Source organism: Lactuca serriola, chromosome 8 (assembly GCF_051521515.1).
Source record: "Lactuca serriola cultivar US96UC23 chromosome 8, Lser_US96UC23_V15, whole genome shotgun sequence".
Taxonomy (NCBI): domain Eukaryota; kingdom Viridiplantae; phylum Streptophyta; class Magnoliopsida; order Asterales; family Asteraceae; genus Lactuca; species Lactuca serriola.
Window position 1 is genome coordinate 278,312,390 of NC_136415.1, and position 26,107 is coordinate 278,338,496.

General features: G+C 36.8%; 1 pseudogene; it reads left to right on the forward strand.

Annotated features, from left to right (window-relative positions):
* The first annotated feature begins 3,066 nt into the window (after positions 1-3,066).
* On the forward strand, positions 3,067-25,582 carry LOC145068119 (uncharacterized; annotated as a pseudogene).
* The last annotated feature ends 525 nt before the right edge of the window (positions 25,583-26,107 follow it).

Genomic DNA, 26,107 nt, shown 5'->3' on the forward strand with positions numbered 1-26,107 from the left:
TTCAGAGCACTTAGGCCCTTTAGTGTTTATAGTTTTATACCATGTAAGGTTTGGTATACTTTATTCACTATAAACAAAGGCTCTGATACCAATCTGTCACACCCCGAAAACCGGAGGCGGAAATATTTCCGGGATTGACTCCACGTTGAGTATCAAATCCAATGTACATAGTAAGTAAAGTGAAACAAACATTACATTACATATTAAAAGTTTTACAATTTGTTTCAAAAGACACAGTTTATACAGTTGTGATACATATCATAGATGTAAACAAAATGAACGAGCCTTGCACGCACACGATCCTGAATCAAGTAAGTCTTCGGGTACCTGTACTATCGATGACCTGAGAACACAAGCAGTTTGAAAATCAGCATAACGCTGGTGAGTTCATAAGTAATTTTGTGAAAATTTTTATGTTTCCTTTCTGTTTCTGAAAATGTAACACACGCCGAGAAAATCCCATATTTTCTTTAAAGTTGGTTGTTGTTTCATAAAAGTAAGGTATGGTTTAGTTATCCAATTCATTGTTTTATGTCTTTAATGTATCAGTGTATTTCCAGGAAAGTCCCATACTTTCCTGAAGGGTGGTTATTGTAAAAGATGTAATGTTATTCAGTTGGTTACTCTTTTCTGATTATGTGAATGTTACCCAGGAATGCCCCATGCTTTCCTGTATGATGGTTTTCAATGTAAAAGATGTATTTTGTTAGACCTAGTTATGTACAAGACTTCCCAGGAAGGTCCCATACCGTCCTGAATGTTGGTTATCATTTGTAAAAGATGTAAAAGATGTAAACTGAATCCTGGTTATCTGTAAAATGTAGTATGTGGTTCATTATTACTATAAGTAAATCTCTGTTATCCTAGTTGCGAGTTCCATAACCATACTAAAGACTGAACCTGTGGCAATAAGTAGTCCACAGCCTTGTGGCAATAAGTAGTCCACAATCCTTATGACTTTCGTCACCCTTGAACCATTTTGGTTCGGCTGTAGCTAGCAGCCAGGTGTGGGGTAGTCAGTCCCGTATAGATCTATACACTCAAGTCACGCTCTCTAAATTCCATAGATTCTGGTTACGGGTGTAGTCCTCCACTCGCGTATCTCTGTGGAGTGTTTGCCGAGGACGTGTCTCCAATCATGCAGAATAACAAATTTACTAGTAATACTAGGGTAATCCTCCATTCACGTATTTCTGTGGAATGTTACCGAGGACAAGACAGTGTACGAAATATATTATTCATGTGTTATAAGTCATGCTTTTAACAGATAAAATGTGGAAACCATTTGTGAAATATATAAAACATAACAGTTTATAAAACTCATTTCACAAATAAATGTTTAGGTAATCTGTGTATTCAACTCGTTATCAGTTCTGTAATCAATATTAAAAGCATATGAAATGTGAAGCACACACATGAAAATAAGTTTTTGAGTACAAGAAAACCCTTGTACTTTGCTTGTGTTCCCCCCCTGAAAACAGTGAAAAACAGTGAAAAAGGGTAGGGGTATGAACTCACCGGACTCGAGAATGTGTCGGTTTTGGATACTAGACATTGATTCGGGGATTGTTTACTTGCGATGACCCTATGTAAAATGAAATAATGTCCATATATATACTATTAGGGATACATTCACTAATCATATGGAACATTACACTCCAACGAGGTTAAACTCCTCAAAATGAGCGTTTGGAGTGACCCGGGTGACATCTTCGGACGTGTAAAGGCACTAGGGACTTGGGACTTGAGTTTACTCTCCATAAGTAAACATTTAAATGAGTTTACAACCACAAAACACACCCACACATGAGTTTATGGCCGTAAACTCATGTTGGTGTGATTTTGATGGTTTAAGGGCTTGAATGGACATGGGGATTGCTAGAATGGATTATCTAAAATGCCTTGGAACACTTGGAAATGAATTTACAACATTTAAAAGGGAGTTTACGGCCACCCCATAAGATTTTACGGCCGTAAACTCACCCATGGCCAAGGAAAAATTGATTTGAGCTTTATCGGACAATCACATGTGATTCTAACTAATTTTCTAAGCTTTGTTATGAATTTAGGTTACCATTTAACACACTTATTGGAGTTTACGGCCTAGAGGTATGTTCTAAGGCCGTAAACTCTCCTTTACCCATGAAAAAGATAGTTTTTGATGCTTAAAACAGTCACATGTGATTCTAGAAATTTATACAAGCCCTTTGAGTGTATTTGATGCATCATTAACATGGTTTTATGAGTTTACGGCCAAACGTATGCTCCTAGGCCGTAAACTCTTGTAAATGATAATTTTGATATGTTTCAAATCCTTAAACTATTTTTAGATGCATCTAGATTTTACCACAAGGCCATTGGTTGAGTTTCAAGGTATTTAGACAAGTTTAAAGGCTCTAAATCCCCAATTAAGAGGAGTTTACGGCCCAAGAACATACCTTGGCCGTAAACTCTCTTTTGTCCCTCATAATTCATGTTTTAATTGTTTTAAGTCTAGATTTGCAAGCCTTATAGTCATATCTAAGTCCCAACTTTGATTTGGAAGGGTAATTTGGCTTAAAAACCCCTCTTAATGGAGTTTACGGCCCAAGCTTGCTCCTTGGCTGTAAACTCATGTTCTTGATCCCAAAACTCAATTAACTCATCAATTTGAAGGCTAAAGATGTTGAATAACATGCTAGGGAGGTTACCTTAAAGATTTGAAGCCTTAAACTTGAGATTTTGACCTTAAATCTAGCTTGAGGAGAGAGGTTGTGAAAGTTTATTGAGAAATTGGCCAAAGGCTTCAAATGAAGTCTTAAAACACTTTATATAGTGTTCGGGAATTGGACACGACGGAATTCTACCCGATACCGACGTTAAGTGAGGCTTTTGGTCGTACCCGATTGAGTTACCGTAACCCGATACGGTAATTTCTAGAAATATTCCAATCACTAAAGTGGGGTGCTAAAATGATTTCTAAACGTATTAAGACACCCATTAAGTCTTTTTAGGTCAATATAAATTAATGACTTAACAAAATGGGGAAATTGGAAACGAAATTGAAAATGACGTCTGATTGATCGGATGGGATTACAAGTTGTGGTACAAGAAGTGACATGAAATTTCGGGTTGTTACACAATGACTCTCCTTCTCCGACACTCTCTCCTCTAGATCTCCCTTCATTCTGTACCTCCTGTCTCTCTGTAAACCCTAAGCCATCACCACCTCCATTCTCTCTAGCACGTTCTAGGGTTTTATTTTCTTCCAAGATTCCGTTTCTCTCGTTTTCTCTCAGCACAGTACGTACGAGGTTTCTCTCGTTTTCTCTCAATTCTCTCCTCTAGATCTCCCTTCATTTTCTACCTTCTTTAAAGCCGATTGTTTTTATGGTTTTCTGGATCGTAATTGGGTTATGTCTAAGTCGAGGGTTTCACCAACCACCTACAAATTGCCGCCCTAGTGACTAGTGAGGCGTTGAAGACGACGAAAATCAAAAGTAAGCAAGGAGTGAACAACTGGAAAGATCATGAGTTTTCTGATTATACAAGGAGGTTAATTGAGACTGTTTCTAGGCTAGTTTAGATTATAGAGGAAGTTAGGTCAGGTAATGGGGACTTGGAGAATGTGGAAGCGACATTAAAGGATGTGAAATTGAAGAAAAAAGAATTGCAAGATGAGATTATGAATCGACTTTATGCAGAGTCAAGTGTTTTGAGGGGAAAGAAAATGGAATTGAATAGAAAGTCAGGGGACATTCTTGATTCCATGATGAAGTATAAGAGAGAGAAAGATAGGGTTCTGGAAAGAGGTGGGAAAAAGATGACTAAGGAGCAGGTGCTGGCGGAGTTGGATGAGACTATTAGCTACAAAGAGAAGGAGTTTATGGAGACTTCAGAGGAAACATATGAGATTGATGATCAAATGTTCAGGAGAGAGACCATGACCTTGAGCATTGGTGTTAGGGAACTTTGTTTTATAGAGAGGTAAAGCATCAACCTGGTTGAGAATTTTATTCCGCATATGAAGCAGAAAGACACTGACAGGTAAATATTTTATAATGTTCTTATGCATGTATGTATATCAGTATATGTACTATGTATATATGTATGTTTTTGGTGCTTAAGATTACTGATTATGTGCTTAAGATTACTGATTATGTACTATGTACTATGATGATGATACTTTCTTTTCTCTTATTTATTCACATGACATGACACTTTCTTTCATGTTATGTAGAGAGTGAAAAATCCTCCTATACGTTTAAAAGACTTTGCAAGTGTCGAGTTCATGAAGGAAGAAATAAATGAAGTTGTGGCATTTTTACAAAACCCTTGTGCCTTTCAAGAAATGGGTGCTCGTGCCCCTACGGTATGTAATATGTAATATGTATGTTATTTTTCTATTTCTGTAAATTATTATATATATACTGGTTTATTATAGAAAATGTTGTTATGTGGTTGAATTGCATGGAGTTTTGATTGTAGGTGAGAGGGGAACATGTAAGACTGCACTGGCTTTGGCTATAACTGCAGAGGCTAAGGTTCCAGTTGTTGAGGTGAAGGCCCAACAATTGGGGGCTAGTTTATGGGTCGGGCACAGTGCATCCAATGTTAGAGAACTCTTCCAAATTGCACGAGATCTGGTAATACTTTTTGTGTTCATTGTTTCTTTTATGCCTTTTATGAATATTTGGACCAATATGAATCTATTTGTAGGCACATGTGATCATATTTGTGGAGGATTTTGACCGGTTTGCTGGTGTGCGTGGCAAGTTTATACATACTATGAAATAGGATCATGAGGCTTTTATTAATCAGCTACTTGTGGAACTTGATAGGTAACTCTCTAACTTCTTGTGGAACTTAATTAATTTCTGATTCCAATCAAGAATTCCCCTTCTGATCAATTCATGCAGGTTTGAGAAACAAGATGGGGTTGTTTTAATGGCTACAACATGAAACAAATTGATGAAGCTTTACATCATCCTGGTCGAATGGCAGAATATTCAATCTTCAAAGACCAACACAAACTGAAAGGGAAAAAAATACTTCAAATAGCTGCAAAAGAAACCATGGACCCTGAAATCATTGGCTTTGTTGACTTCCAGAAGGTATAATAAACTCACGTTCAATGACATCATTCTTTTTTCTTCTAATACCTCACTACCTTTTGTGTTCAGGTGGCTGAAAAAATGGCTTTCTTACGTCCTGTTGAAGTCAAACTTGTTCCCATGTCCTTGGAAGATAGGGATGCAAACGAGGACAGATATTCAGGGGGACTACAACATCCATACCCGTACCCTCCATACCCTCCATACCCATCCCCATCCCCGACGGGTTTGGGTAAAAAAAATCTACCGGGTACGGGTAACCGTTCTTATGGCTCTAAACTAAGCCATTGATCAACTCAATATTAGCTCAAAATATTAAGAGTCTATTTAATTTATAAAGCTCATTCGCATCTATTTGTGTCAACAAGCAATGTGGGATTAAAATACAAATACAACTATCAATCACTGTAAGTACTTTGTCTGATATACTTGTATCTCCCTCACTTCACTTATCTACTCAAACGATGTGGGACAAATATCCATTACCTTTTTAACTCAAAATCTACTCTAATAAATGAAAATGACTTTGCCACATGTCCTTCTCTCATAAGATTAGCCACATGTCATTCTCTCATAAGATTAGCCACATGTCATTTTGTCATAATTTGAAATATATTTATTTTCCACTTGTCATTACTTTAATTTTCATTTTCAATATATCATTGATTTACTTTCTATAAATTAAACCTACCATAATGATTATCAAATTTTAAATTTAAAATTCAATTCCAAATAAATTTATAGTTTAAACCTTTATGTTTAATATTTTGTTATAATTAACCCGTTTAGTACACACTAAACTCATAATTTTAATTAATTTATTCTTTGCAATTTTTTTCTCATAATTTTCACTTATTTCAATTTCAAATTCAAATAAAAATTCTATTTAATCGTTCGTACTTAACATTTTGTTTTAATCAAACCGTATATTATACGGGTCTCACAACTAGTTTTGTTGAATAAAGATAAGGCTTCAAACGTGTAACAAACGACTTGTATGCATTAAGACTACTAATCAAATTACTAAATTAGTTCATTTAAGTTTGTTCCATATAATTAATAGACGAGCTAGACACACATTAAAGAATACAACTAATTTTTGGAACAACATTATAAATTCAAATATGGGATGGTGGAAATTTGTGGATTAATTTTAGTCTTTATTTGTTTATAATATTAAATACTATGAAAACACACATTTTAGTTTTTATTTGTTTCATTGAAACTACAATATACTACAAATATAAAATAAATATTAAATCAAGTTGTTGCTAACTATTAAATAAGAAATAAGTATGTTTGGTGGAAAAAAAATACTAAATAAATGGAAAGTCAAATCGTTGCTATTAAACAAGATATACAGTGCCAAAATCATATTAAAAGTCAAAAACGAGATAAAGATTGGGAAAATGACTCTTGAGGGTAATTAACTTTTGTGTTGTACTCATTTGGTCCCTTTTTTTGTATTCAATATACCATCGAACTTGTTGTTGGTGTTTACTATAGCCCTTTTGACCGGCTTTTGACCTGTGATAGTCGGTCAAAGGGTTATGGTGAACACAAACAACAAGTTCGATGGTATATTGAGTACAAAAAAAAAGGAAAGGGACCAAATGAGAACAAACGCAACAGTTGGTTACCCTCCTGATTCATTTTCCCTTTACTCATTTACAACAAATCCCACATCATCTCCTACTGTTATTAATGACTTTATGAGATTCATTCTTGCTTCTCTTCAAAACATAACTCACGAAAGGACATTATTTATGCATGTACAACTTTGTAATGCACTTGAATATTTATTAGGGGAAACTTGACTAAGTAGGCGCATTTCATGACTACATTTACATTTGCAATCAAATGATTTATCGTATCATGGATTCTAGACAAGTCTACAAACAAGTGGAATCACAAGTGCTGTGATTTTTGAGTTTACTTAGCTTTAAGATCGAACTCATGGGATAAGATACAACATCAATATGTATAATATCATGCTGCTTTTGTAGACACATCACTATAATATTGTACATATTGATCTTGTATCTTATCTCATGAGTTCGATTTTAAAGCTAAGTAAACTCAAAAATCATAGCACTTGTGATTCCACTCATTTGTAGACTTGTCTAGAATCCATGATACGATAAATCATTTGATTGGAAATGTAAATGTAGTAATGAAATGCGCCTGCTTAGTCAAGATTCCCCTAATAAATACTTAAGTGCATTACAAAGTTGTACATGCATGAATAATGTCCTTTCGTAGGTTATGTTTTGAAGAGAAGCAAGAATGAATCTCATAAAGTCATTAATATCAGTAGGAGATGATGTGGGATTTGTTGTAAATAAGTAAAGGGAAAATGAATCAGGAGGGTAACCAACTGTTGCGTTTGTTCTCATTTGGTCCATTTCCTTTTTTTGTACTCAATATACCATCGAACTTGTTGTTTGTGTTCACCATAACCCTTTGACCGGCTATCACAGATCAAAAGCCGGTCAAAAGGGCTATGGTAAACACCAACAACAAGTTCGATGGTATATTCAATACAAAAAAAGGGACCAAATGAGTACAAACGCAAAAGTTAATTACCCTCAAGAGTCATTTTCCCATAAAGATTTAACGAAGGGAGTGAGACTCAATAACTTCATCCCACATCAGCCGTATAATAAAAAAACAAACAGGGTCACCCTCAATGCTTTATATATATATATATATATATATATATATATATATATATATATATATATATATATATATATGGGAAAAGTAAATATGTGGTTGTCATGTATGTAATATTAGGTATAGAACCATCAAAATTGACTTCATTTTGATTAAATATACACAATTTTTGACATTTTTAGTTTCTTCCTATTGCTTTTGAGATCATATTATTTCTGATTTCATAATTTATCCCCAACATCTATGTATTTCGAATGTGTTTTTTATATTAGATATCTAGTAGGTTTCATAAATTTTCTTTGACACAAACCATATGTATACTTGCATGGTTCTTTTTGATGTGTTATTGGAAGAAGTTTATTGTATTTTTAATGAATAATTTCAATCATTCACTATAATTTTTATTTTAAATTTGAATATGAAGATTTATAGGTAGTTGATAATGTATTCTTATACATGGTTTGTGTTGCAAAATTAAAAATTTAAAACATCATAAAAATATGTACAAAGCCTATCATCTAGGCTAATAGAGAATACAAGAAAGATGGTAGAGACATTTGATCGTATTTTGTTAAAACTATGTAGTTTTTAATGGTTCTATACCTAATACTAGGTACATAACAGCCACAAATTCCCTAAGCCCTATATATATATATATATATATATATATCCGGGTATTATACGGGTGGATATTGCCATACCCGTACCCACCCCGTACCCGCTTCGGGTATGTAATATAATATCCATCCCCGCTCCGCTACCCGTCAAGACGGGGAATCCCTGACCCGTTAGGGTCGGGTCCAATTTGCATCCCTAGACACAGATGAACTAATGAGCTATACTAGCTTGATTGCAGTATGAAAATATTCCAGCTTTAATCATTTATGTGCATACTTTTTCTCTTTGTGCTGACTTTTTCACAGACTTTCAGTGGTAGTATTCCCACATGGTTAAGGAAGACAAAACTCGCAAAGACAATGGGCAAAATGGTGGTTAATCATCTCGGGTTAACATTGACCAAGGAGGATTTGCAAAATGTGGTTGACTTAATGTAGCCATATGGTCAGATAAGCAATTGGATTGAGTATCTAACCCCTTCCATTGATGTAAGTATATTGCTATTTGCTAGTTCTATTAGTCAGTTTGAATGTTAGTTATATGGATTTTTCTATTTTAGTGGACAAGAGAGACAAAGTTTCCTCATGCTGTTTGGTTTGCAGGCCGTGGACTTGTAGTTGCTCTTTTACCAAACTATGATGTGGTTGATAACTTATGGTTAGAGCCTTTTTCTTGGGAGGTATGCATTTTATTTATTTTTAATTCTTGTACGCATTTACTTTTTTGTATTTGTTTGTTAGTAAAGAGTAAAGAGTTGTGGTTTTGATTCAGGGAATTACAAAGGCTAAAACGGAAGGTTCCAGGTTTGGAAATGTTGAGTCCAGATCATATCTTGAAAAGAAGCTTGTGTTTTGCTTTGGGTCCAATGTTACATCCCAGATGTTGCTTCCATTTGTAGAAGAAAATATTCTTTCTTTATCTGAATTGAAACAGACACAAGAGGTAAAGTTTTATGCCCTTTTTTTGGTCTTTTACTACATTATATCTGTTAACTAAATAGTTTGATAATATATGGCATTCTACTCTACTTAAAAACAGATAGCTATAAGAATGGTGATTCAGTATGGATGGGGGTGATTCAGTATGGATGGGGCCAGGCCCTCATGAAAGTCCAACAGTTTATCACCATGGGAATGTAGTGACTGGTTTAATCATGGGGAACAATCATTTAACAGGTTTAAGTATGGGAATGCATAACAATGGAAGACAGCTGGAGGGTAGAGGAGGAAACAACCCTGCTGGCGATTCTAGGGGTGTCCAAAATGGGGATGCAGAAGTTGTCTCTTCACATGTAGATGTTGGTATCTTTTATTTATCTATATGTATATAGAAATTCATTTTCTTAAAATAATCAATTTCATTTCAGAATAAAAATCTACCTGTTGTTCAAGTTTCTCCTCAGTGAATGCATGGAATGCCAGCTTTCTTTTCACCTTGATAGCTGGCACATCTACATCCATATACTCTACACTATCAAGGGTTACCTCAAAATGTGAATTCACATCTTGTTCAGTCTCATGTTGCCCTATTTCATTCTTTGCCCACTTGGCAGAATCAATAGGTGTAGGTACATCTAGTGTGTTATAAGTCTATTTTTTAATTTCTTTTATTTATGTTTGAAACGTGGAATTAGGGTTGGGTTTGCGATCCATAATCGGTCCATAAACATCTTAGAAGCAATTTGGTTTGATTCAAGTTAGCTTATACAAATATGTTGATGAGGTAAGTTTTAACTTTTAAACCCCTCTATTGTCACACCCCCGAACCAGACGGCAGAAACGTCCGAGGGCTCGCGTGACTTTAATTGAATATCATCACAATGAATATACATGAATCATAACATAAACATCACCATGCATCAATATATTACAATTGTAATTGTTCACATCAAGTACATTGTTTTAACATTTCAAATCCATACATACATTGTTTGATAGATTTCAAAAGCAAAAACACCCTAACACACATGGTACTTATTCCTCGGCCTACCTGCTACCTGAGAATACAAGTTATTTTGGAAAAACGTCAACATATGAAATGTTGCTGAGTTCATAAGCAAAGTTGTGAATAAAATGATTTGTATAGTTTGTAAAACCCAGAAAATCCGATATTTTCTGAAAAGACATTAGTTTATCAAAGTGTGAAGATCCATAAGTTGATGCATGAATGATTTCAAAACATATATGTAAAAAGGGTGTTTTGTATTATAGTTATAGAATCTCTGAACGAATAGTATTGATTTTTCCCCGGAAAACCCGATGTTTTCCGATGTCGAAAGATGTATGTGATTACAAATTTTGTACCGTCACATCGAATGAATGTTGATTACACCACCTTGATTACTGTTGACTAACGCCCTAATTCCGTCTACTTTGATTACTCATAAGCCTTAGCGAACGAAGAGAAGAGGAGCACTATGTCCTACTACTATTGTAAGTACCTTAGGCTGTCGGGGATGCGAAAGACACGATGGTCCAACTCGCATTTGATTACTTTGACATTACTAGCAATACCAATGAACCACTAGGGCCCAATGACACATAAAAGCTATTGAAAGTCCTTTTATATGGAATTGGGTCATAGGAGGCCCAATAACATATAAGCGTTATCCCTTTGGGCCCAAAGATCATGTTAATGGACTTGCAAGGTCCAACAAGCATAATTTAAAACTTCTAAGCCCAAAGTTTGAATAATTACTCATCTTAGGTTTCACATATCTATTGGAGGGTTTGATTTTTACGGTTGTTATAATGGTATCGATTCGAGACTGATCGATTCGTTTGTAACGATATTTGGAGTTAAACGTGTATTCGTCTTTTGATTTTTCGGCAGTCGTGGTTTTTTGACTCAATGAAATAATTTGTTAAAAAGTAGAAGTTTAACCATTTTCAACACCTTCCCTTTTTATAAAAATACAAGTTTAATCCTTTATATAAAAGAAAGGATATTTTTAGCCCTTAAAACATTTTCTTGACACCTTTGTATATTAAATTTGTTGAAATGATGGTTTTAACTCAAAATTTATTTTGTTAACTATTTTAGTGCTTTTAGAATAGTAAAATTTCGGTTAAAACCCAACTTTTCACAATTTTTATAGTTTTGGCCCGAAATCCAAAAACTTTACATTTTTTATCCGTTTCGGAAATAAAAAGCATTTTTGACCCTTGAAATAGTTTTATTATCCTTTTATCCCCTGTTTTGAAGAAATTTTCATTTCAGCCCCTTTAATTGTCATTTTTCGCACTTTTGGGCTTATTGGGCCAAAAGGCCCAAAATTAGCCCATTAAGCTAAAAATTTACATTTCAAGTCCTTTGAAAATTTTATTATTCAGAAAAACAATTATGGAAACTGTTTTGACTCTTTTGGCCCTTAAGAAACCGTGACTTGGCAATTTTTAACCCAAGTTTTGTATTTTTGACAATTTAAGCCCAAAAATGGGTTTTATGTTGTAATTATGTTCATCGTAATCTTATAAGTTATTATTCTTGACTTGTTTAGTGTAAAATCACTTAGATCATGTTTGTTTCCTTTCTCATGTCATAGATCTCGAGTATCACCCCTTTTTGGTTACATGTTCATCATAAAAACACATAAAAACACACATACATGCATAAAATCACACATAGCATACACATACACATAGATCTACACATTTTCTTGTATTCTCCCCCATAAAACACATAAAAACCGAAAAGAGAGGGGTATGAAGCTCACCTTGAGTTGTGGTTTTGGTTTTTGAAGGAAGAGATGAAGAAATTTCTATCCTAGCAAGTCCTCTTGGTAAATCTTGAACTTAGATGATTTCTAAGAGAGTGATCATGATTTTGTATAGATTAGGAAGTGGTTTTTGATAAAACAAAGAATCTAGATCATAGATCCAAGCATGAACTTACCTTAGATGATAAATTTGTGGAAATATCTTCTTGAAAAACCTCCTAAGTTTCGAGAACTTTATGAAGAGTGGAGGGAGTTTCCTTGAGAGAGTTTTGAGTGAAATATGTGTGTGTTTGTATTGTGTTCGGTCGAGAGAAGAAGAGAGAGGGAAGAGAGAGTAGATGAATTGATGGTTGTATGGAAGCATGAGACTTTTGCATGGAAACCCAACAAGTAATAGTGAGGTGGCAAATGAAAAGTCAACTCTTTCTTCTTGGGTTGTTGGGCCGAGAATGGAGAGGAGAAAGGAAGAGAATTGGGCCTTGCATGCTTAAGCCCATATCATGATTTAATTAGATGACTTTTGGCTCAACATAAATCAAAGAATGATTTTTATGACCTATTAGGGCTAAATTTAAATTGGTTGTGACCCAATAAGGCCCATTAAAGTTAACCTAGTTTATTTTAGGCTTATAAGGCCCAAAATATTAAGTTTCATGTATATGGGTCCAATTAGGGCCCATTTGAGAGTTCTATGTTCAAGATAGTTAAATTGGAAGCTTATTGGTCCATTAGGTCCAATAAGGAAATCCTAGTCCAAAATGGACTTAAACCGGGATTTCAAGGGTTTCCAATTCTTTGTGGACTATTTGTAGTGCTTGAATGAAGTATTTGATGAATTTTTTTTGTTATTGGATAAGAATCATACATGCTTTCACATTGTTGATTCATAATTTAAATAAGCGTTGTAGATACATGGCATCAAATTTCCTAGTTGTGACATCATCCCCCCGTTAGAGGGAATTTCGTCCTGAAATTCTTTTGAAAGCTGGATTTGAGAATGCGAGAATAGATGAGGGTACTTCTGTTTCATTTGATCTTCGCGTTCCCATGTGAATCTGGTCCGCATCTCGCGTTCCATCGAACTTTCACAATCGGAATGCGACTCTGCTTGGTACGCTTCACCTCTCTGTCCATGATTTCAACTGGTTCCTCGATGAACAGAAGATTCTCATTGATTTCGATTTCCTCTAATGGAATGACGAGAGTCTCGTCGGATAAGCACTTTTTCAAATTGGAAACGTGGAACACAGGGTGTACACTGCTTAGCTCAGCGGGTAGCTGCAGTCTATAAGCCACTGGACCGATTCAGGCAAGAATCTCGAAGGGTCCAATGTATCGAGGGTTCAGTTTGTCCCGCTTCCCAAAATGAATCACTCCTTTCCAAGGAGAGACTTTTAGTAACACCCTATCTTCGACTCTGAATTCCAAGGGCTTTCGTCGTTTATTGGCGTAGCTCTTTTGTCTGTCTCGTGATGATCGCAGTCGGGCCCTGATCTGAATTATCTTCTCGGTCGTCTCGTATACGATTTCCGGTCCTGTTAAGGCATTGTTTGGCATTTTCCCTCTTGCTAGCCGAGTGTCTCCTACCTCTGCCCAGCACAACGGTGATCTACATTTATGCCCGTATAATGCTTCAAAAGGAGCAACTTTGATACTCGAGTGATAACTGTTGTTATATGAGAACTCGATCAAAGGCAAGTGGGTATCCCACGACTTTCCAAATTCTATTACACACGCGCGAAGCATATCTTCTAGCTTTTGGATGGTTCGCTCGCTTTGACCATCCGTTTGTGGGTGGTAGGCAGTGCTCATGTCAAGTTACGTTCCCATAGCTTTCTGAAGCGATTGCCAAAAGCGTGAAGTAAATATACTATCTCTATTTGAGATGATAGATACGGGTACTCCACGGAGTCTCATGATTTCCTTGATGTGGATTCTTTTCAGGCGCTCCATCTTGTATGATTCTTTTATTGGTAGGAAATGGGCGTATTTCGTTAATCTATCAACTATTACCCAGATCGTGTCCAAACCATCTGATGACTTAGGTAGCTTGGTCACAAAGTCCATAGTGATCCTCTCCCATTTCCACTCAGGAATTACTGGTTGCTGTAATAGTCCCGAGGGCTTCTGATATTCCACCTTTTCTTTAGTGCAAGTAAGGCATTTGCTAACATAGGTGGCAATCTCTGGCTTCATGTTGGGCCACCAATAGTGTTGCTTAATATCCACGTACATTTGTCTGAACCTGGATGGATGGAGTATCGCGTCTTGTGGGCTTCATTCATGACTACCTCTCTGAATCCCCCAAGTTTAGGAACCCAAATACGGTTCATGAAATAATATGCCCCGTCCTTTTTCACTTCGAGATTCTTTTCCATTCCACGTAACGCTTCGCTTGTTCTGTTTTCCGCCTTCATGGCATCTGACTGGGTTGTTCTGATTTGCGAGGTCAGGTGGGATTGGATGGTTATCGAGAGAGTTTTCACACGATGATTTGAGTAATCCTTCCGACTCACGGCATCAGCTACCACGTTAGCCTTGCATGGGTGGTACTTGATTTCACACTCGTAGTTGTTTAGCAGTTCGACCCATCTTCGTTGCCTCATGTTTAGCTCTTTTTGATTCAAGATGTGCTGGAGACTCTTGTGGTCGATGAAGATGGTGCACTTAGTGCCATAAAGGTAGTGCCTCCAAATCTTCAGGGCAAAGACCACTGCTCCCAGTTCCAGATCATGAGTGGTGTAATTCACCTCGTGTGTCTTTAGTTGCCGGGACGCATAAGCTATCACCTTTCCATGTTGCATGAGTACACAACCTAAGCCCTGATTCGACGCATCGCAATATACTACAAAATCTTCTGTTCCTTCTGGTAATGATAGCACCAGCGCACTGCAGAGTGCTTGTTTCAGAATTCAAAATGCAGCTTCTTGCTTGTTCGTCCATTCAAAGGGTACACCCTTTTGTGTAAGCATGGTAAGCGGTTTGGTCGTCTTAGAGAAGTTCTGGATGAATCTCCTGTAATAGCTTGCGAGACCTAGAAATTGGCGAATTTCTATGGGTGTTTTCGGAATTGCCCATCCTTCGATGGCTTGGATTTTAGAAGGATCCACATGAATTCCTTCCTGACTAACAACATGTCCCAAAAAGTTCACGCTTCGGATAGCTTCGCGTATAGCTTTTCGGTTTGCAGGGTTTCCAGGATTTGTCGAAGATGTTGGCCATGCTCTTCTTTGCTTCGAGAGTAAACTAGAATGTCGTCAATGAAAATAATGACAACGTTTTCGAGGAATGGTCGGCAGATTCGAGTCATTAGGTCCATGAATGCGGCGTGGCATTCGTTAAACCGAAGGGCATTACTACAAATTCATAATGTCTATATCGAGTTCGGAAAGCGGTTTTGGGGATATCTGTCACACCCCAAAACCATGAACGGTGGAAACATTATGCGGCGGAGGACGTCATGTACAGTATCACAACAATGAATAGTAGTAAACAAGCAGCAACATCATCAATTGCATTAATAATATAATTTCATACAATTGTGTTCTGTTAAGTTATATAGACACTAAAATATACATATCAAAATAAAAGACGAGTCTTGAACGAACTCCATCTTCTCAAAACCTGGCACCTGTACCTGGCTACTAACGACCTGAGAATACAAGTTATTTTGGAAGCGAGTATCAGCTTAAAGCTGGTGAGATCCTAAATATATTAGTGTTTGTGTTTGTATGAAAGCATTTGTAAAATGTTTGTAAGATGTATTGTACTCTCCTAGAAACCCTATGTTTCCTACTAATTGTAGCCTTCTACCAAGGCATCTAGTATCTGTGTGTGTGTCTCTTGTAAGAGTGTGTATTTTCCTAATTCTGACTATCATTAACCAAAAATATAGTTTTTACATTACCGTGCATCGTGTGAATATTCACGAAGTGAATGGTGAATGTAATGGGAAAATATCATAGTACTGTAGTATTTGTAATAAGTGACTACTACTGTACTAACTACCTTAAACAAATGATATTTAAAATAACATGTGATCGACCTGTATCCTGCTACCGACTATAGTAAAACGACGATGTAAGACACCGTAAGAAATGACATTTGGCACCCGTAGACTTGCAAGTCCCACTGTAGCGAGCAGCAAGGTGTAGGATAGTCAATCCATTATAGATCTATACGCAAACTCATATGCTCCCTAATTAAGGAGATTCTGGATACAAAAACAGTCATGGCAGTAAGTGCCATGACTCGTTTAATGGTTGACATAACTGCATGAATGTATATGTAATGAATGCTAGCTGTATTGTATGTTCTCCTTCTGTCTAGCCTGTATGTTCTCTCTGTATAGTATTGTAATGTACTGTGTGTACTAGCTGTAATGTGTGTTCTCTCTCTATCTAGCATGTATAGTAATTTACTGTGTGTACTAGCTGTACTGACTCATTGTATGTTTCATTGTTCTAGTAACAGTTTTAGTATCTTCCTAAACTACCTATATGGTAGCTTACTAGTAATGTATGGTCATGTTTGTAAACCCTTGCTACTCAAAGGTATGGAACTGGTTGAAAGAAATTTTATGTCTATATACGTATACATAATATATAACTAATAGATAGACGAGCTTCGGACGGATAACCGATGCCTTAAAGCCACATCCCAACGAGGAAAAGGAGATAAAGCGAGCTAGCCTTCCTAAGCCCTTTAAGCATTACGTATATAACTATACATACATAGGCATGCATTTGACAATAAGTATAAAAGAGTTTAAGTAAAAGTATTTGACAAGTATAAGATTTTGTAAAACAGTTTGAAGTAAAACAGTTTGAACAGTAAGAAAACTATTGGTTTGGTAGTTATTAATCACATGTGATTGATATAACAACTATAAGAATTCAACTTGTATTCCCCCCCCCCCCCATAAAAGCATTTAAAAACATTTAAACCATTCATTAAGGGGTATGAACTCACCTGTAGTGAGTGGTATAGATGAACTGATGAAACGTGATTGCTAGGTGTCAAGTGAAGTCTTGAACACACACAAGGATCCTAGTTATCATATAATATCACATATATGTATCCATTTAGTCTCTAAACAACTAATAAACAAAGTTAAGACACCCTAGGACATGCTAAACACCTAATATAAGTGTTATAAGTCCCAAGGATTGCATCTAAGTGTTGTAGGACATGGCTAGTGTGCTTGGGGTTCAAGGAAAACTCCATCATAGAGTTTACAGTTTTATGGTCATCAACAAATGAGTTTACGGTCTTAAACCCTTGAGTTTACGGCCGTAAGCTCCTCCTCTTTTGACCATTTGATGATTTGAAGCTTTAAAAGTCCCTAGAAGCTTTTCTACTTGAAGTATGCGTCTATGGAAGGGATTAGGACACCATTTCACTCCTAAATCGATTTTACGGTTCCTAAACCATTTTCCTTTGTGTTTACTACCGTAAACGCATATGGTTTATGGTATTTTGGGGTTTTCAAGTCCTTTGCTCAACAATGAAAGGATTTAGACATGTTTCTAAGGCTTGTGAAGGACTAGGGCACACTTTGGCACCTTATTTGGGGTTTATGGTCCAAGAACTTCTTGGACTGTAAACACCTTGTTCTTGGTGTTCTTGGGACGATTTCTTGATGTAAGGAAATGTAATAAGCTTTATAAGACTCTAGGATAGAAGTACTTACTATATAGAAGCTTGAAATGAGCTAAAAGTCCAAGAGCACTAGTGTGTGTTCTTGGTGAAAATTGAAGAATCAACCTTTTGGAATGTTTGGAAAGATTTTACAGTTAGAAGTGTATTAAAACACTAGATTAAGTCATATAATCACTTAAGAAGGCTAGAACACTTACTAGATTGAAGATCTTGAAAAAATTTTGGATGATACTTGAGAGAGAAATGGATTTGGATCTTGAGATTTGGGAAAAAGTGTAAATAATGACAAATTGTCACATATATACTCCCAAATTTAGGGTTTTTGGCTGAAAATATTTTATTTAGGCAGTAAACTCTGATTTCTTGGAGTTATGGATTAACAGTGTTGCACAATAAACCCTATTGCATCCTCTCTCCTGATATCTCTTAAAGTGTAAATCCTAAAATACTCAAACTTATTCTAAAAAGTCTGAAAATTAACAGCAACTGTTCTGACTTCTATTAACTTGATATGTTGTACAGAATAGAAATTTCGGGTTGTCATAATATCCTCTTCCTGGACCTTGAGTTGATGGTAACCGGATCGCAGATCTATTTTAGAGATATAGTTTGCTCCTTGGAGCTAGTCGAATAGATCATCGATTCGCGGGAGTGGGTAGCGATTTTTTACGGTGAGCTTATTTAGTTCTCTGTAATCAATGCACATCTTAAAAGATCCGTCCTTCTTCTTGACAAAGAGAACTGGAGCTCCCCATGGTGAGAAACTGGGTCGGATGAATCCTTTATCCAAAAGCTCGCTGAGTTGACTGGACAACTCTTGCATCTCTGCAGGTGCTAATCGGTAAGGCAATTTAGCGATGGGAGTGGCTCCTGGCACTAGATCTATTCGGAACTCGACTTTTCTTTCTGGTGGTATCCCCGTAAGATCCTCTGGAAAGACATCCGGGAACTCACAAGCCATAGGGATGTCTCGAATATTGGTCTCTTCTTTGGATTTATCCACTATATGAGCTAGGAACGTCAAGTCCTTCTTTCGTAGGTACTTTTGCGCCTTAATGCACGGGATAAGATGAAGGTTTGCGCTAGGTTTGTCTCCGTAAATAACTAGGGTTTTGGGATTTGGGAGATGAAGGCGAACCGCCTTCTTGTGACACATAATTTCAGCATGGTGGGGGCTTAACCAATCCATGCCGATAATCACATCAAAACTCCTAACGAGAAACAGGCATTAAGTTTATTTGAAAGACGTGATGATTTAAGGTCAGGGTACATCCGATATAGATTTCCTCAGTGGATTCTGTCTTCCTATTAGCCATTTCCACTGTGAAGGTTTCATTAAGCTTCTGGGGTTGTTTTCTTAACAAGTGTTTGAATTTATTGCTCACAAAACTTCGTTCTGCTTCGGTATCAAATAGGATGCATGCATAAGTGTGGTTTAGGAGAAACGTACCGGTAACAACAGCGGGATCCTGAACCGCTTCTCCCTGACCCATAGCTAGCACCCTTCCTGTTCCTCCATTCCCAGGGTTGTTGGTGTTGGGGCAGTTTCGACGGATATGCCCAGTCTTTCCACATCCATAGCAGGTGGGGCTTGATCCTGTGTTATTGCCGCTATTGATCGTGTTGTTGTTGTTGTTGTTGTGGTTGTTGTTGTTGTTGTTTCCTTGTGGTTGGTTCTGGGGAGGATAGGTCCTGCAATACCTTGTCGTGTGACCCTTCCGATTGCAACTAGTGCATTGCATTTCCTTGCATTCGCCATTATGATGGTAACTGCACTTGTTGCACTTTGGGAGATTCCCAGAATACTGCTTGGGAGTGCTTGGATTAGCTGAGGCTAGAGCATGTGGTGTGAAGGGTACTTGGGTGGTTGCAGCGTTGACTGTCACTGTTTGTTGCTTCTTTGTCAACTCCGAGCCTTGTCGTCCTTTTCTCTTGTTATTCTTTCCTTTCTTGTTGTCATTCTCCTTCTTGCCTTCAATTTTCGTTGGCTTCTCACCCTTTTTGTTGTTGTGGTCGTACAGTTTCTTGGCCAATCTCTTGGCACTGTCGAAGGTTTCAGGTTTTGCAGCGATTACATTTCCTTGAATTGGGGAGGTCAATCCCCAGATGAATCGTTCGGTTTTCTTCCCTTCAGACGTAATCATGCCAGGGCACAGTAATGACAGCTCGCTAAACCTTGATATGTATGCATCTATATCAGAGTTTCGGATGGTGAGATCCCACAGCTCTTGCTCCATTTTCTGGATTTCGCCACGAGGGCAGTACTCAGCTATCAACATTTTTTCAGCTCCATCCATGGCATAGCGTTGGCTACGGGGAGGGTCAGGGCTTCTATGTGTCCATTCCACCAGGTGAGAGCCTGGTCGACGAACGTGCACGCGGAAAACTTCACTTTCACCTCCTCGGGGCTTTCACATATTTCGAACACCGATTCCACTTTCTCAATCCATCTTTTCAGGGTTATCACTCCACCCGTGCCATTAAAGGTTCGCGGCTTGGCATTGGTGAAATCTTTGTAGGAGTATGTTTTGGTAGGTCCTTGATTGATCCCGTTGTTTGAACTTCCAGCCCCTTGTCCGTTGACTCCTCCATTTTTCCCTTGGTGAATTTGTGCCATTGCTGCGGTGACCACAGCAGATACAGCCACTTGGAATGCAGCTGAGTCAACTTCGGGTGGGGTTGGCCCAGGGTTACCGCGAGTTGGTTGTTGAGGCATCTTTCTGTCATGGAACGGAAAGATGTTGAGTGTCTATGGTTTTTGTGAGATTGTGATCCTATAAACTAGGTGTGTGGCACTAACTTAAGCAATTTCACAAATTAGCATACAATCATGGATATATAACACATAGCAGATTGCAACTTCATAGTAGAACACATAAAATTTTCCGTTAATATTGTCCGCACTTTGATACATGAAAACTTTTATCGAAAGAGCATACATAAGTGGTATAAGTTTGGCAGCATAACGGCTCTATGAGTAGTGTAATCACTTAAACATAGAGTTGGTGTTACATAGTATAGATCATAGTACTAGTAGGTTAAGTCTACTCCTAACACTCTATGGAGCGTCCTACGACTGCAGCGAGGTCATACACCGAAGTGTTGTGCCAACAACTGGCCCATATCAGTCATTTCTCCAATGACTTCATCCCTCTCATGCTTAGCTCTCACTGCTCGTGCTTCCATGGCGAATAACTGTTGCTGTAGGGCGGCAATCTCAGCTTCTGGGGATCGATTCTCCCTTGAGGGATTTATTGGTGGGGCGGGATGGCCTGCTGTGCCTCGCTGACAGGTGTTGTGGCAGAGTCCTCGCCGGAGTCTTGTTCTTCCTCCATGTCGTACTCGGCCTCATCGAACTCGTAGTAAGTGTCCGTGTACTCGTCAGGCCCCACATCGTCTGCTCCCCATTGATCTCCCTCAGGCTCATCTTCGATCATCCCGTGGGCTACTAGGACCTGATGAAACTGGATGCCCTGGTGTTCTCCTTCCATGTCGACTGAGAGGAAGTATGCGAATAACTATCATTACTCCTATGACGCTTCAATTATAGTATAGATTGAGTTGATGTTCTCTTCTTGGCGATAAAGGGGTATGTTTTTAGGTTTTCCTACCATCGCGATTTCCTCGGGACACGTGATAGTTGTACCTTGGAGGAAATTTAGTTGATCAGGCTACATCCACTCCTTGACACAACTATGAACAGTCCTGGCTTAGCCGAGATGCTAGCATTATCTTGTTTGGTTTGGTATTATGTTCTATTTCCTAACTCACACAGGCAAAGATGTTTTATCGTTGTGTTTTATTTGTTTTGTTCAGAGTTGTGTTACTCCCTCTTTGGTTTATAGTTGCATATCAATGTGTGGTTAGATATGCTAGTTCACTATAAACAGAGCTCTGATACCAACCTGTCACACCCCCGAACCAGACGGTGGAAACATCCGAGGGTTCGTGTGACTTTAATTGAATATCATCACAATGAATATACATGAATCATAACATAAACATCACCATGCATCAATATATTACAACTGGAATTGTTCACATCAAGTACATTGTTTTAATATTTTAAATCCATACATACATTGTTTGATAGATTTCAAAAGCAAAAACACCCTAACACACATGGTACTTATTCCTCGGCTTACCTGCTACCTGACAATACAAGTTACTTTGGAAAAATGTCAACATATGAAATGTTGGTGAGTTCATAAGCAAAGTTGTGAATCAAATGATTTGTATAGTTTGTAAAACCTAGAAAATCCGATATTTTCTGAAAAGACATTAGTTTATCAAAGTGTGAAGATCCATAAGTTGATGCATGAATGATTTCAAAACATATATGTAAAAAGGGTGTTTTGTATTATAGTTATAGAATTTCCGAACGAATAGTATTGATCTTTCCCCAGAAAACCCGATGTTTTTCGATTCGAAAGATATACGTGATTACAGATTTTGTACCGTCACATCGAATGAATATTGATTACACCACCTTGATTATTGTTGAATAACGCCCTAATTCCGTCTACTTTGATTACTCATAAGCCTTAGCGAACGAAGAGAAGAGGAGCACTATGTCCTACTACTATCGTAAGTACCTTAGGCTGTCCGGGATGCGAAAGACACGATGGTCCAACTTGCATTTGATTACTTTGACTTTACTAGCAATACCAATGGACCACTAGGGCCCAATGACACATAAAAGCTATTGAAAGTCCTTTTATATGGAATTGGGTCATAGGAGGCCCAATAACATATAAGCGTTATCCCTTTGGTCCCAAAGATCATGTTAATGGACTTGCAAGGTCCAACAAGCATAATTTGAAACTTCTAAACCCAAAGTTTGAATAATTACTCATCTTAGGTTTCGCATATCTATTGGAGGGTTCGATTTTTACGGTTGTTATAATGGTATCAATTCGAGACCGATCGATTCGTTTGTAATGATATTTGGAGTTAAACGTGTATTCGTCTTTTGATTTTTCGGCAGTCATGGTTTTTGTATTTTCACTCAATGAAATAATTTGTTAAAAAGTAGAAGTTTGACCCTTTTCAACACCTTCCCTTTTTATAAAAATACAAGTTTAATCCTTTATATAAAAGAAAGGACATTTTTAGCCCTTAAAATATTTTCTTGACACCTTGGTATCTTAAATTTGTTGAAATGATGGTTTTAACTCAAAATTTATTTTGCTAACTGTTTTAGTGCTTTTAGAATAGTAAAATTTCGGTTAAAACCCAACTTTTCATAATTTTTATAGTTTTGGCCCGAAATCCAAAAACTTTACATTTTTTATCCTTTTTGGAAATAAAAAGCATTTTTGACCCTTGAAATAGTTTTATTATCCTTTTATCCCCTGTTTTGAAGAAATTTTCATTTCAGCCCCTTTAATTGTCATTTTTCGCACTTTTGGGCTTATTGGGCCAAAAGGCCCAAAATTAGCCCATTAAGCTAAAAATTTACATTTCAAGTCCTTTGAAAATTTTATTATTCAGAAAAACAATTATGGAAATTGTTTTGACTCTTTTGGCCCTTAAGAAACCGTGACTTGGCAATTTTTAACCCAAGTTTTGTATTTTTGACAATTTAAGCCCAAAAATGGGTTTTATGTTGTAATTATGTTCATCGTAATCTTATAAGTTATTATTCTTGACTTGTTTAGTGTAAAATCACTTAGATCATGTTTGTTTCCTTTCTCATGTCATAGATCTCGAGTATCACCCCTTTTTGGTTACATGTTCATCATAAAAACACATAAAAACACACATACATGCATAAAATCACACATAGCATACACATACACATAGATCTACACATTTTCTTGTATTCTCCCCCATAAAACACATAAAAACCGAAAATAGAGGGCTATGAAGCTCACCTTGAGTTGTGGTTTTGGTTTTTGAAGGAAGAGATGAAGAAATTTCGATCCTAGCAAGTCCTCTTGGTAAATCTCGAACTTAGATGATTTCTAAGAGAGTGATCATGATTTTGTATAGATTAGGAAGGGGTTTTTGATAAAACAAAGAATCTAGATCATAGATCCAAGCATGAACTTACCTTAGATGATGAATTTGTGGAAATATCTTCTTGAAAAACCTCCTAAATTTCGAGAACTTGATGAAGAGTGGAGGGAGTTTCCTTGAGAGAGTTTTGAGTGAAATATGTGTGTGTTTGTGTTGTGTTCGGTCGAGAGAAGAAGAGAGAGGGGAAGAGAGAGTAGATGAATTGATGGTTGTATGGAAGCATGAGACCTTTGCATGGAAACCCAACAAGTAATAGTGAGGTGGCAAATGAAAAGTCAACTCTTTCTTCTTGGGTTGTTGGGCCTGAGAATGGAGAGGAGAAAGGAAGAGAATTGGGCCTTGCATGCTTAAGCCCATATCATTATTTAATTAGATGACTTTTGGCCCAACATAAATCAAAGAATGATTTTTATGACCTATTAGGGCTAAATTTAAATTGGTTGTGACCCAATAAGGCCCATTAAAGTTAACCTAGTTTATTTTAGGCTTATAAGGCCCAAAATATTAAGTTTCATGTATATGCCTCCAATTAGGGCCCATTTGAGAGTTATATGTTCAAGATAGTTAAATTGGAAGCTTATTAGTCCATTAGGTCCAATAAGAAAATCCTAGTCCAAAATGGACTTAAACCGGGATTTCAAGGGTTTCCAATTCTTTGTGGACTATTTGTAGTGCTTGAATGAAGTAGTTGATGAAGTTTTGTTGTTATTGGATAAGCATCATACATTCTTTCACATTGTTGATTCATAATTGAAATAAGTGTTGTAGTTACATGGCATCAAAATTCCTAGTTGTGACATCTATTAACCATCACCATAATTGTTGTAATGTGCTTATCATGTGATTTTGGATTTTGGTTTATCTTGTAGGTGGCATCAGAGCGTATAAAGGCTAGTGTGGAGCCAAATCTTGAACAATGTAAACTAATGGTGTTGTCTTATTTTTCATTTTCCATGTTTACCCTTGGCACAATGGCCCCGCAATTTACAGGTTAGGCTAATTGATTGTTTTACCATTTGCATTTATCCTTTCATTTGTTTTCATGTTTCTTAATTCTTTGGTTATGTTCTGTGCTTGCTTAAGATGATTCCACATTTTCTTGAATCTTGATTATTATTTGTTTATTTGTTTAGGAGTTTCTATCATTGAATATGGACGTGAAGGAATAACAATGAAGATAGAAATGAATTGGGATGGAATCGCTAGTATATTACTTGATATGAAGACTAGACTAGGAGGTGAAGGAATAACAGGTAATTCAATTTGCTTTGATGTCAAGTGCTATTATTGGAACAATTGGCTTTAACTTTATTTACTATTAACAAAACATATCATTAAATCTTAATCTCTTTTGCTGTTCAGGTGAAAAATATTACTTTTACTGGGATTATCATTGTCAAAGAAAATCAAGAGTGCGATTTTTAAACGAACATCATCTATTACAACATTAGGGTCGGTGCTATTTTGAACTTCATGAGTGTCGATTTGATAAAATAGTTTAAATTTACCTTTTTAGTCTAATGTTTCTTTATTCAGTCTAGGACAATTATGGAGACAAATTATATGCTATCATTTGGGGCTGCTAAATTTTCATTCTCCTTGCTTCATAAATACCATCTTCTTGAGAATTTACTACCATTTCAGGTGAGTGTTGAATCAGTGCTTCTGCATTATTATTTATAATAAAAACTAAAAGGAAACTACTGGTTTTTGCTATTGAAATTTACAGGCAGCAACAAACTTATATATGACTAAATTTGATTATTTGTACTCTCTCTCTCTCTCTCAGATGTGAAGGAAAGAGAGAAAGAACATGAATAGGAAAATGCTAGAGAAAGAGAAAGGGAACGAGGGCATGCTAGAGAAAAAACATAAGGGTAATTTTGCATTCTTTGTGTTAGAGAAATATGATTTACCATGGTTATAACTTATAAAGATATGAGGAAAAAAAGGTAAAACAAACTCGTATGTATGAATATGATTTGTATGGTAATTAAATTTATAGTGTATGTATGTTTTGGTTTGCATGCAGTCTTTGTTTGGTAGCTTGGACAAACTTTGTAGCACCTGATCGTCCATGCCACTCTTGGTAAAACAAATTTATAGTGTACTTCTTCCATTCATGTTAGTAATTTCTCATTATGATGTGTTGTTTCTTGTGCAATTTTATTTTTAGGAGGTATTTTACTTTATTAAATGTTTAAAGTTACAGGACATGAGTATGGGCACATCATGGAACATTTTAGGGCAGTTGTTGGTTTTCCTCTTGGTGATCCATCAATGAAGTGGCCAACATCATGTAATAACATTTTAGGGGAAG